Source organism: Enhydra lutris, unplaced genomic scaffold, assembly GCF_002288905.1.
Source record: "Enhydra lutris kenyoni isolate GAN:26980312 unplaced genomic scaffold, ASM228890v2 scaffoldscaffold33, whole genome shotgun sequence".
In the NCBI taxonomy this organism is placed as follows: Eukaryota; Metazoa; Chordata; class Mammalia; order Carnivora; family Mustelidae; genus Enhydra; species Enhydra lutris.
Genome location: NW_019154117.1, coordinates 19,718,455 through 19,727,277, shown reverse-complemented (window position 1 = coordinate 19,727,277; position 8,823 = coordinate 19,718,455). Strand labels below are relative to the sequence as shown.

The 8,823-nt window shown below is 46.6% G+C and overlaps 1 pseudogene; it reads left to right on the top strand.

Moving 5' to 3' along the window:
• The window catches only part of LOC111153530, a 14,819-nt pseudogene extending 7,230 nt beyond the window's left edge, over window positions 1–7,589 (top strand).
• Window positions 7,590–8,823: the final 1,234 nt, after the last annotated feature.

The window sequence follows — 8,823 nt, the reverse complement described above, 5'->3', positions numbered from 1 at the left end:
GAGCCCAATGTGGGGCTTGATCCCAGGACCCTGAGATCATGACCTGAGCTGAAGACAGAGGCTTAACCCACTGAGCCACCCAGGAGCCCCTGAAGCACACTTTGACTTGTCTCTCAGTAAACCTCTCAATGAGCTCTTGAAAATAGGGTTGGTGTCTCGTTCCAACTTTGCATATACAGGCCTAACCCTAACTAACCACTTCGGTCTTAAAAGCCATATGCTGTCATGTAAAGTCAGGTCTTGCAGACAGAAAACCGGGATTCCTAGCCTGGTTCTTCAACACACCAGGACATACTGGCCCATTCGGTCAACCTCTCTGAGGCTTGGGTTTTCTCTCATTAGCATAGGGATATGGCTACCTAACCACCTACATCACGCAACAGTAATTCTGAGAGTCAACTGAGATGATATGCTATAAAATTACAAGGCATCATTTTCCAATATTAGTTTCGAAATGAATATAGATCTCTACCCCTTATTGCCAAAGCTTATAAAATTTCAGTACAATACTAAATATTCTCTCCACTCCATCAGCCAAACTAGACTTGACACACTGTTGACTTTAAGTGCTTAGGGTCATAAATCCAAGCTACACAAAAACTCTTAAAAATGAATTTTAGTAAAGCAATCAAGAATTTAAAACAGATATATAAAGTGGTTCGCTCTGCAGAATATTTCCATTCAAAACAGGAAAAAGAAATTCCTAAATAGATAAAGGGCTTTTTTTTTTTTTAAAAAGATTTTATCTATTTATTTGACAGAGAGATAATGAGAGAAGGAACACAAGCAGGGGGAGTGGGAGGAGAAGCAGGCTTCCCACCAAGCAGGCATCCCAATGTGGGACTACATCCCAGGACCCTGGGATCATGACCTGAGCCGAAGTCAAACTCTTAACCACTGAGCTACCTAGGCACACCAGAAAAAGGATTTCTAAGGAGCACAGAAGAAACAAAAAGGGTTCAGTGGATCACTATGAACTCACTAAAGAAATATGCAGCATTTTCCCCAAGATTTTGCTTGGCATTTTGCATTTAGAAATAGTCTTCTTTTTTTTTTTTTTTTTTTTTAGAAATAGTCTTCTTAAGAGTACTTATCAAAAAAACACATCATTGGCCGTCACTCATTGTATACTACACTTTTTCAGAGAAATTAAATAATCTGTCTGCAAGTCAATGAATCTTTGCTACTTCAAAAGCAATAAAATTAAATCATGCTAATACCTACTCCCTCTTCCTCCAGTCCTCAAATTGTATTATTTAACAAAGCAAATACTTAAATATCAGAAAAATTGTGAGGTTACTGCATTTAACACAAAGAGAAACCAAATTCTGAATATTCCACACTAGCACAGAATTGGTATGGTTTTTCTCTCAAAGAGTGTGCTAGTCAAAAATGTAAGCATGAAGAGTCAAATACAACTTTTGTATTCATTATCCCTAATGGATAGAGATATTGGTCATGAAATTAACAAAATATAACTAAGAAAAATAGAGATTAACTAAGATTTATGGTATGTAATCAGTTTTCACACAGGAAGTTTTCCAACCAACCTTAATTCCATCAAGGGGTGTTACTCCACTCACACTGACATGCATCTGAACCTGTAAGGAAACAAACTGAGGAACTGGATTTCTTTTTTTTTTTTTTTTAATTTTATTTATTTATTTGATGGACAGAGAGATCACAAGTAGGCAGAGAGGCAGGCAGAGAGAGAGGAGGAAGCAGGCTCCCCACCAAGCAGAGAGCCCGATGTGGGACTCGATCCTGGGACCCTGAGATCATGACCTGAGCCAAAGGCAGAGGCCTAACCCACTGAGCCACCCGGGCGCCCCAGGAACTGGATTTCTAAGGTTGATATGGACCAGGAGTCCCTAGTCCTCACAAGGAAATAAGAAATGTAGAATATCTCCAGATGATTCAGGGGGTTAGGTAGGCCTGGAAACCATGACCTGAGTTATTTACATTCCCCGTGCCAGCTCCTTCCAGCCACTCCTTGGGTCTGTCTTGCAAAGTCTCTAGCCCTTCTTCCGGCTCACTTGTCAATCTTTCTCACAAGTGATTCTGGCACCATAATACCCTGATATACTCTGAGTTCACATGTACAGTTTTGACTCTCTGGGACCATAAAGGGCCAAAAGGCAATGAACTTCATCACAGTGCCCAAGGAGGAAACTGAATCCTGTTTACAAAGCTCTATGAGGGCAGGAGTCACTTTAGCAAGGGAGAATATGGACACTTCTCAGTTTCCCCTAGAAGTAGAAACTAAAGTCCTGAAAATAAAATTAATGTCTACTGCTAGCAATGCAGGTGAAGAGACCATGAGGCGGACCACTATAAATAGATGGTGCTTAGCCAGAAAAATAGAGATTAAAAAAAAAAAAAAAGCCCATGGGGTAGATTGATTGCATTACTCTAACCAGCCCTAGATCCTTGCCCTTTGCCAGATAAATGTGCAAGGCTTTCCACTGTGGTCAGAGTGCTCTGCCCTGGCCCTCCACTCTGGCCTTGACCACAGGACTTGTTTGGACTAAGAAAATGAAGTACAGAGTTGCCAGACTTAGCAAATAAAAAAATACAGGATGTCCAAGTTGAAAGTAAGTGTGCCAGTTTCAAGCGTCGGGCTCAAGAGTTCTTGCAAATTCCTACTCACTTTTGTGCCTTTACCTGCCTGAGCTAGGAGAAGATATATAGAAGGAGAAGAAATATAGGGAGCAGAGCCAGCTCTCTCCCCCATCACTCCAGCCGAGGTCATCCTCCAACAGCCAGCACTCAGCCAACTCCCATTCAAGAAGAGTGAGCCCAGCCAGATCAGCAGAACCATCTGGTCGATCCTCAAGAGAACCCTCTGAAGCATCAACAACAGACACGGATTCTTAGAGGATTCTTAGAGCTTGCGGTTGTTTGTAATGCAGCATGATTACATTAGTGGACAGCCATCGTAGCCCATAAAGGGGAGTACTGTGCTATGGCAGGATCTGTAACCTTGCTGATTGGGGGTTGTGATTAGTCACTAGAGCTGACTAGGGAGTTCCCTTTAAATGCCAAAGAATAGGCACCTCTTTCTCCCCACCCCATTCTGTATATTGAAACACTAGAGAAAAACATTTAATTTCTATTCCTCTGCTCACAGAAATGAGCTGAGACCCCTTCCCACCTGTCCATTATCCCCTCCAGTAAAACCCTGGCATTATCTAGGGCAATATAAATATAAATAAAAAGGACTGACCCCAGCAGGCTTATTCTTCTGTGGCTGTTGACAGTGGCAGGTCCAAATTGTGTACCTGCTGTCCCTAGGAAGGGGCAGGTAAGAGGCACATATCTAGCTCATTAGAGTTACTTCAGATAATATGTGCAGCTGGGTGTTCGAACTGAATTCTTCCAGCCTCTGTTTCAACAGGGGTGACACAAAGGATGTCATGTGTCCATGTGGGAGCAAGGCAAGACCTGCAGCTTCATACAGAACCCTTTGGAAAGTTCTCAAAAACTAGTCTCATGAATCTTGAAGCTTTCAGTCAGATCAAAAATATAAAAGGAGATCAGAGAGAGGCACCTGGGTGGCTCAGTGGGTTAAGCCTCTGCCTTCGGCTCAGGTCATGATCTCAAGGTCCTGGGATTGAGCCCTGCATTGGGCTCTCCGCTCAGCACCCCTCTCCCCACCTGCCCCTCTGCCTACTTGTGATCTCTCTCTCTGTCAAATAAGTAAATAAAATCTTAAAAAAAAAAAAAAAGAGGAGATCAGAGAGGGTGGAAAAAGGAAATAAGCAAAGTGGTTTTTTCCTTTTTTTTCTCTCTTCTCTCATGCAAGAAGTGCTACTGTCTTGTGAACCCCCATCTTCCTCTACCTGGGACAACGATGGGATACCACCTTCTACCCTCAAGGATATAGAATAAGAGGCTGGAAGAGAGAGTTTCAAGGAGAGTTGCTGAAAATTTTGAAGTGTAATGTATACACCAAGGACTCGTTTCTAACTCATGGCTAAGAAGAGCAGGATGGAGTGTTACCTAAGCTCTGCCTTCTGCAAGGACAATGTGTCCAGGGAGCAAAGAGCCCCCTCCCTCTTGGTGCTGCAGGCAGGACAGTGCTCTCTGGTGGGTCAGCCCACATCCTCAGGGCTGGCTGGGCAAAGGGTCCTGGCAGCGGATGCAAGCAGTACCCAGAAGAGATCCAGCGCATCTCATCGACCCAGGGTGAGAACATCTCAGCAGAAGGAGTTGACTGGGGACCCACCAGCTAAGGGAGGAGTTACAAAGGGTTAGGCAAATGCAGGTGAATCCACATAGGTAATGCGAGCAGGAGGAAAAGCTCAGCAGAGTACTTCAAAGAGCCCAAAAAGGCAGCCACAAAAAAACAGAAAAGGTCTGTTTTAATTATCAGCAACTTGACTAGGGATGGTAGCTTCAGGCCCATCTCCATCCCTCTTCCACCATGTTGGCAAGGATGTGGCAGGTAGTACACAGGGAGAAGTACACAGGGAGAAGGAGATGAGCAGGGACAGCAAGGTGAGCAGGGAGTGGGTGAAGAGGAAGAGAGATGAAGAGGGAGGAGGGTGAGAGAGGTTGGTGGGGACAGGAAGTGAAGAGAGAGAGCAGGTGGCAGGGGAGTGAGGGGTGAGGAGGGAAGGGTGTGAAGGTGAGGAGGAAGGGGTAAGGAGGGAAGGGCTGAATAGGGGGGTTAGGAGGAACAGGAGTGAGCAGGGAGGGGAAGGGAGCACGGGCACGAGGAGGGAGGGGTAAAGAGGAAGAAGAGGGAGGAGGGAGAGGAAGGGAGAAGAGAAAGGACAGGAGTGAGGAGGGAGGAGTGGAGGCAGGGGAGTGAGGAGGAGAGGGGATGGGAGTAAGAGGAAAAGGAGGGGAAGGAAGAGAACGAGGAGAGGGGGAGGAAGGAGAGAATGGTGAGGAGGGAGTGGGGGTGAACACGGAGGGGTGGAGACAAGAGGACCATGCCTGAAACAGGTCAGAGCTGAAGGCAGTCAGACAACTGGCTGCTGTCACATTCCAAGTTTTGATTAACATCTGCACCATGACATTCTAATTACTGAATGCAGATTGTGCTTACAACCTAAAGTGACCTTGGAGTATCTTTTATGTAAGACTGGAGGCAAAAGCAGAAAGACCTGCCAGCACTGACATCCTGGGCAGGAGACAACTAATCCCACTGAATCAAGCTCAAAGGTTTGTTGGGGGAAAGACTGTAATGCAGTGTTTTGTTTATGTCACAGATGCTGCTTGGTAAACTCACCAGTTACATATTGTCAAAGCTGTGTTTTCTACTCTTATGGATTTACACACACTCTTTCCAGCATCTTGCCCACACTGAGGAGAAAGGGGAGGTTCTTTTGCTTTCAGTCACAGGGTCTGGGCTGTGATCAGAAAGAGCCTGTAGAAGATTAGAATTGTTGAGGTCCGAAATGTACATGGTGGACGGTAAGGGCCAGGGGAGGGCTCACACCTCCGTCAGGGTTTCCAATGACCATGTGGACAGAATGAGCTGTGCCTGCTCTGGCCACGTACCTCCAAAGATCTCTCTCCTTCTGTGTCTTCCACAGCCCACCTTTTCTGCTGTGTCGCCAGGAGCTGAGGAGAAACTCTTTACCCAGCCCCTCAAATTTCATCTCCATGTATTTTTATAAGATGTACCTACTACAAGAAGTCTGTTGAATACCCAAAATCCAGCTCTGTTGAGAAAGTAGAGATGAAAATGAGTGTCCAGATTTAGAGACTGTCATTGAACTAGGGGCCCTTGCAGTTATAGAACATTCCCTGAGTGTTAAAACAAATGGCCAGAAAATAATAATAATAACTAAAACATTAGAATAGAAAGAGAAGAATCACTGTATTCACTTATTTTCTGAAGTATTGAGCTCTATCCTTTAACATACACAAAATGATCCTAGGTTAGTATTTTAAAACAGCAATGGCAAGCTTGGCCTCGGGGCTGGTGAGGCTCATTCTTAGCCAGTTGATATTGAAGGTCAAGTATGACTTGACATTCTCGCATCACCTCCTGGGGCTGTGCAAGCCCATGCCTGTGGACAGATCAGAGTCTTCCTGACAGGGAGTTCCCCTCCCTGCTTCAGACTAAGGCTAACAGAGAGCAGAGGGGAGGTGAGCGAACTTGCTAGAACACAGAGGGTTCCTTCCGCCTGCTACAAACTAAGCTCTCTGAAAAGCAGAAAAGATGCCAGGGAGGCGTTCAGAGCATGCCAGAAAAAGAAGAAAAAGAAGATGAAGAAGAAGAAGAAGAAGAAGAAGAAGCAGCAGCAGCGGCGGCGGCGGCGGCGGCGGCAGCGGCAATTTAATCTTTGAAAAGCAAGAAGAACAGAGACCCTCCAGGAGAAAACATGAGAAGGGCTGATGGCTTGGGGAGGAGACAGACCTGGACTGGCTCAGCATAAAAATGTTCAGTCCCTGCAGATGTCTCTGCTCCCCGAGACGGCTCATCTCATGCCTCCCCAATCCATCCCATGTATCTTCAAGTTTGTAGAAACACAGGCTGTTCTCCATGCAACCACGAGTGTGGAAGATCTGTAATCTACTTCAATTCCACAAGAGGTTATTAAGCATGTACTTTGTATGAGGTACTGTGTGCAAAGTGATATGGAGGCAGCGATGATGAACAAAACATGAGTCCTGCCCTCAGGGAGCTTTGGGTCAAAGTGAGATATGGACACAAATAAAAAAGATAAATACAAGATGGTTTTTTGTGCATGCTACACTATGAAACACACCAAGGAGGGCAAGATGAAATCTAGCTCCAGACAATACTGGGGAGAAAGGGAGGGCTTGTAGAAGCAGCAGCCTCTGAGATGTGCACTGAAGGGTGTGAAGGATTTCAGAAGGTGGGGAGGGAGGAAGGCAGGAGGAGAGAGCCCATCAGATTGCTTGAGTTTAACTAAAATAACCAGCATTTCCAACCCGCATTGGACTAACTCATTCTAAGAAGCCAAATGGACAGACTGCCTAGAGATCGTGGTGTTGGTGTGGGGGGACAGGAAACACAGTGTGTTGTCACTGGGGTTACAGGATAAGAACAGAGCAGAGATTCAGGCCCTGGAACCTCTTCACCCTTACAAATGCCAGTTGTCCTGGATAACAGCCCTTTTTCGGCAGGTGATGAGTTGATCCCATGCCATCCTGCCCAGTTTCGCAGTGGTGCTCCATCTACTAGGACAGCAGGAGCTAGCTACCAGAAAGCCCGTGACAGCTCATGAGGTTAATGACCTAAATTTGCAACCACTCGCCTTCATCAGTTTCCCCTGCCCTCCACGTTTTTCTTCTCCCTTTACTGCAGTTTTCTGACAGCGTCTGTCAGCAATCTCCCCATAACCCCAGTTTATCATTCCGCGCGGTTCAGGACGAGCTTTGGGGCCACTGCAGTTCGACCAGGGCCTGGCTTTGTTCCTCCTGCCCCAGCAGGCGTGCAGTCAAATTTCACACGAGATTATGCTCAGCTCAAAGGACAGGAGGGGGCCTCAAAGGTGAAGCGAGAGCTGCTACCAGCCTGCCCGAAGGTCTCCTCATTGCCAGCGGAGGAACGGAACCGAGGACCACACTCCATCGTTCATCTCGATTTCTGTGTCCTAAGGTGACCACTGCAGATGATACAATGCACGATTTGGAATTTGCTCCACAGTGGTATTCAAACTGCACGGGCTATCAAAACTCCTGTGAACAGTCACCTGAGAAGGGGTGTATGTTCATACCTTTGCTTTAGAAGGAAATGTGGAATGTTTTAGGAAACCACTGATCTAAGGTCAGAGACCGACAAAAATCTGAAAACTACCAGTGTCCCCTGTGAGCATGATCATCCAGGCCACCTGCTCAGTCGTACAGAAGGCTCTAATATCAGGGATACCGCCCCCATAGTATACTTTCCCTCTTCCTGTCTGGTCTGTCACTGAAAAGAACATGTGAATTTCTTTGTGAGCGAGGGGTTCCAGCCGGATCATTCCAGAAAAATTCTCCGGAAATTGCCACCTTCCAGCCAATAACTATAAACTGAAAACAGTTCCTAGTAAAGAGGGCGTGAAGGAAGCTTCGCTTACCTCTGCCTCAGTTTCCTCCTTTGCGCAGCGTCGATAAAAGCGGTGCCCACCTCTAGAGGTCCTGTGAAGAATAAATGAGTTAAGACCAGTAGAGTTCTAAGAAACCCTGTGTGGCACATAAAAAAATGCTCAGTGAACGGGCACACGGGATGAATGAAGAGGAGGCCAGCCAGCCATCTGTCTGTGGCAGCCCTCGACTGGGAATTCTACCCAGCGCGCGGCAGAAATGACCGGCCTGAGCCATGGCGCGGTGGAGGCAGAGTGGAACCTAATTCCCACTTCTCTGCTGCGAAGCATAAACCACACACCAGGGGAGAGGGCGAGGCTTCTCAGGAAAGAATTCCTTTCGCATCTTGGCTTCACCTTGGCTCCGCAGCCCCGATCACCCCTTGGAGCCACCGTAGTCTCAGCTACAGGTGTGGTCACCTGTTTTTTTTAAAAAACCGCACATCCCACCAATCGTCTCCTCTGCTTAACCCACCCCTCAGGGTTGCGCATGCTCCCTGGGCTCGGATAACAGTCGATAAAGAGACGCCGGAAGTTGGGAGATGAGGCGGGTCGGTCGACTTGCGCGCGTGAACAGAATGAGCTCCCCGGAGCATTTCACTTTTCCCTTTCTGCGTTAAGGGAACACACAGCAAGCCTGCTCTGTAAAAGAAAAGGCCATATTCTGGATGTCTTCGTGGGGATATGATAGGTTTCATTCCCTCTTCTCTGAGTTTCTAGAAACTTCCGCCCCAGATCTGAATATGAAAACGTGTCATGGGGAGGAGAGAAG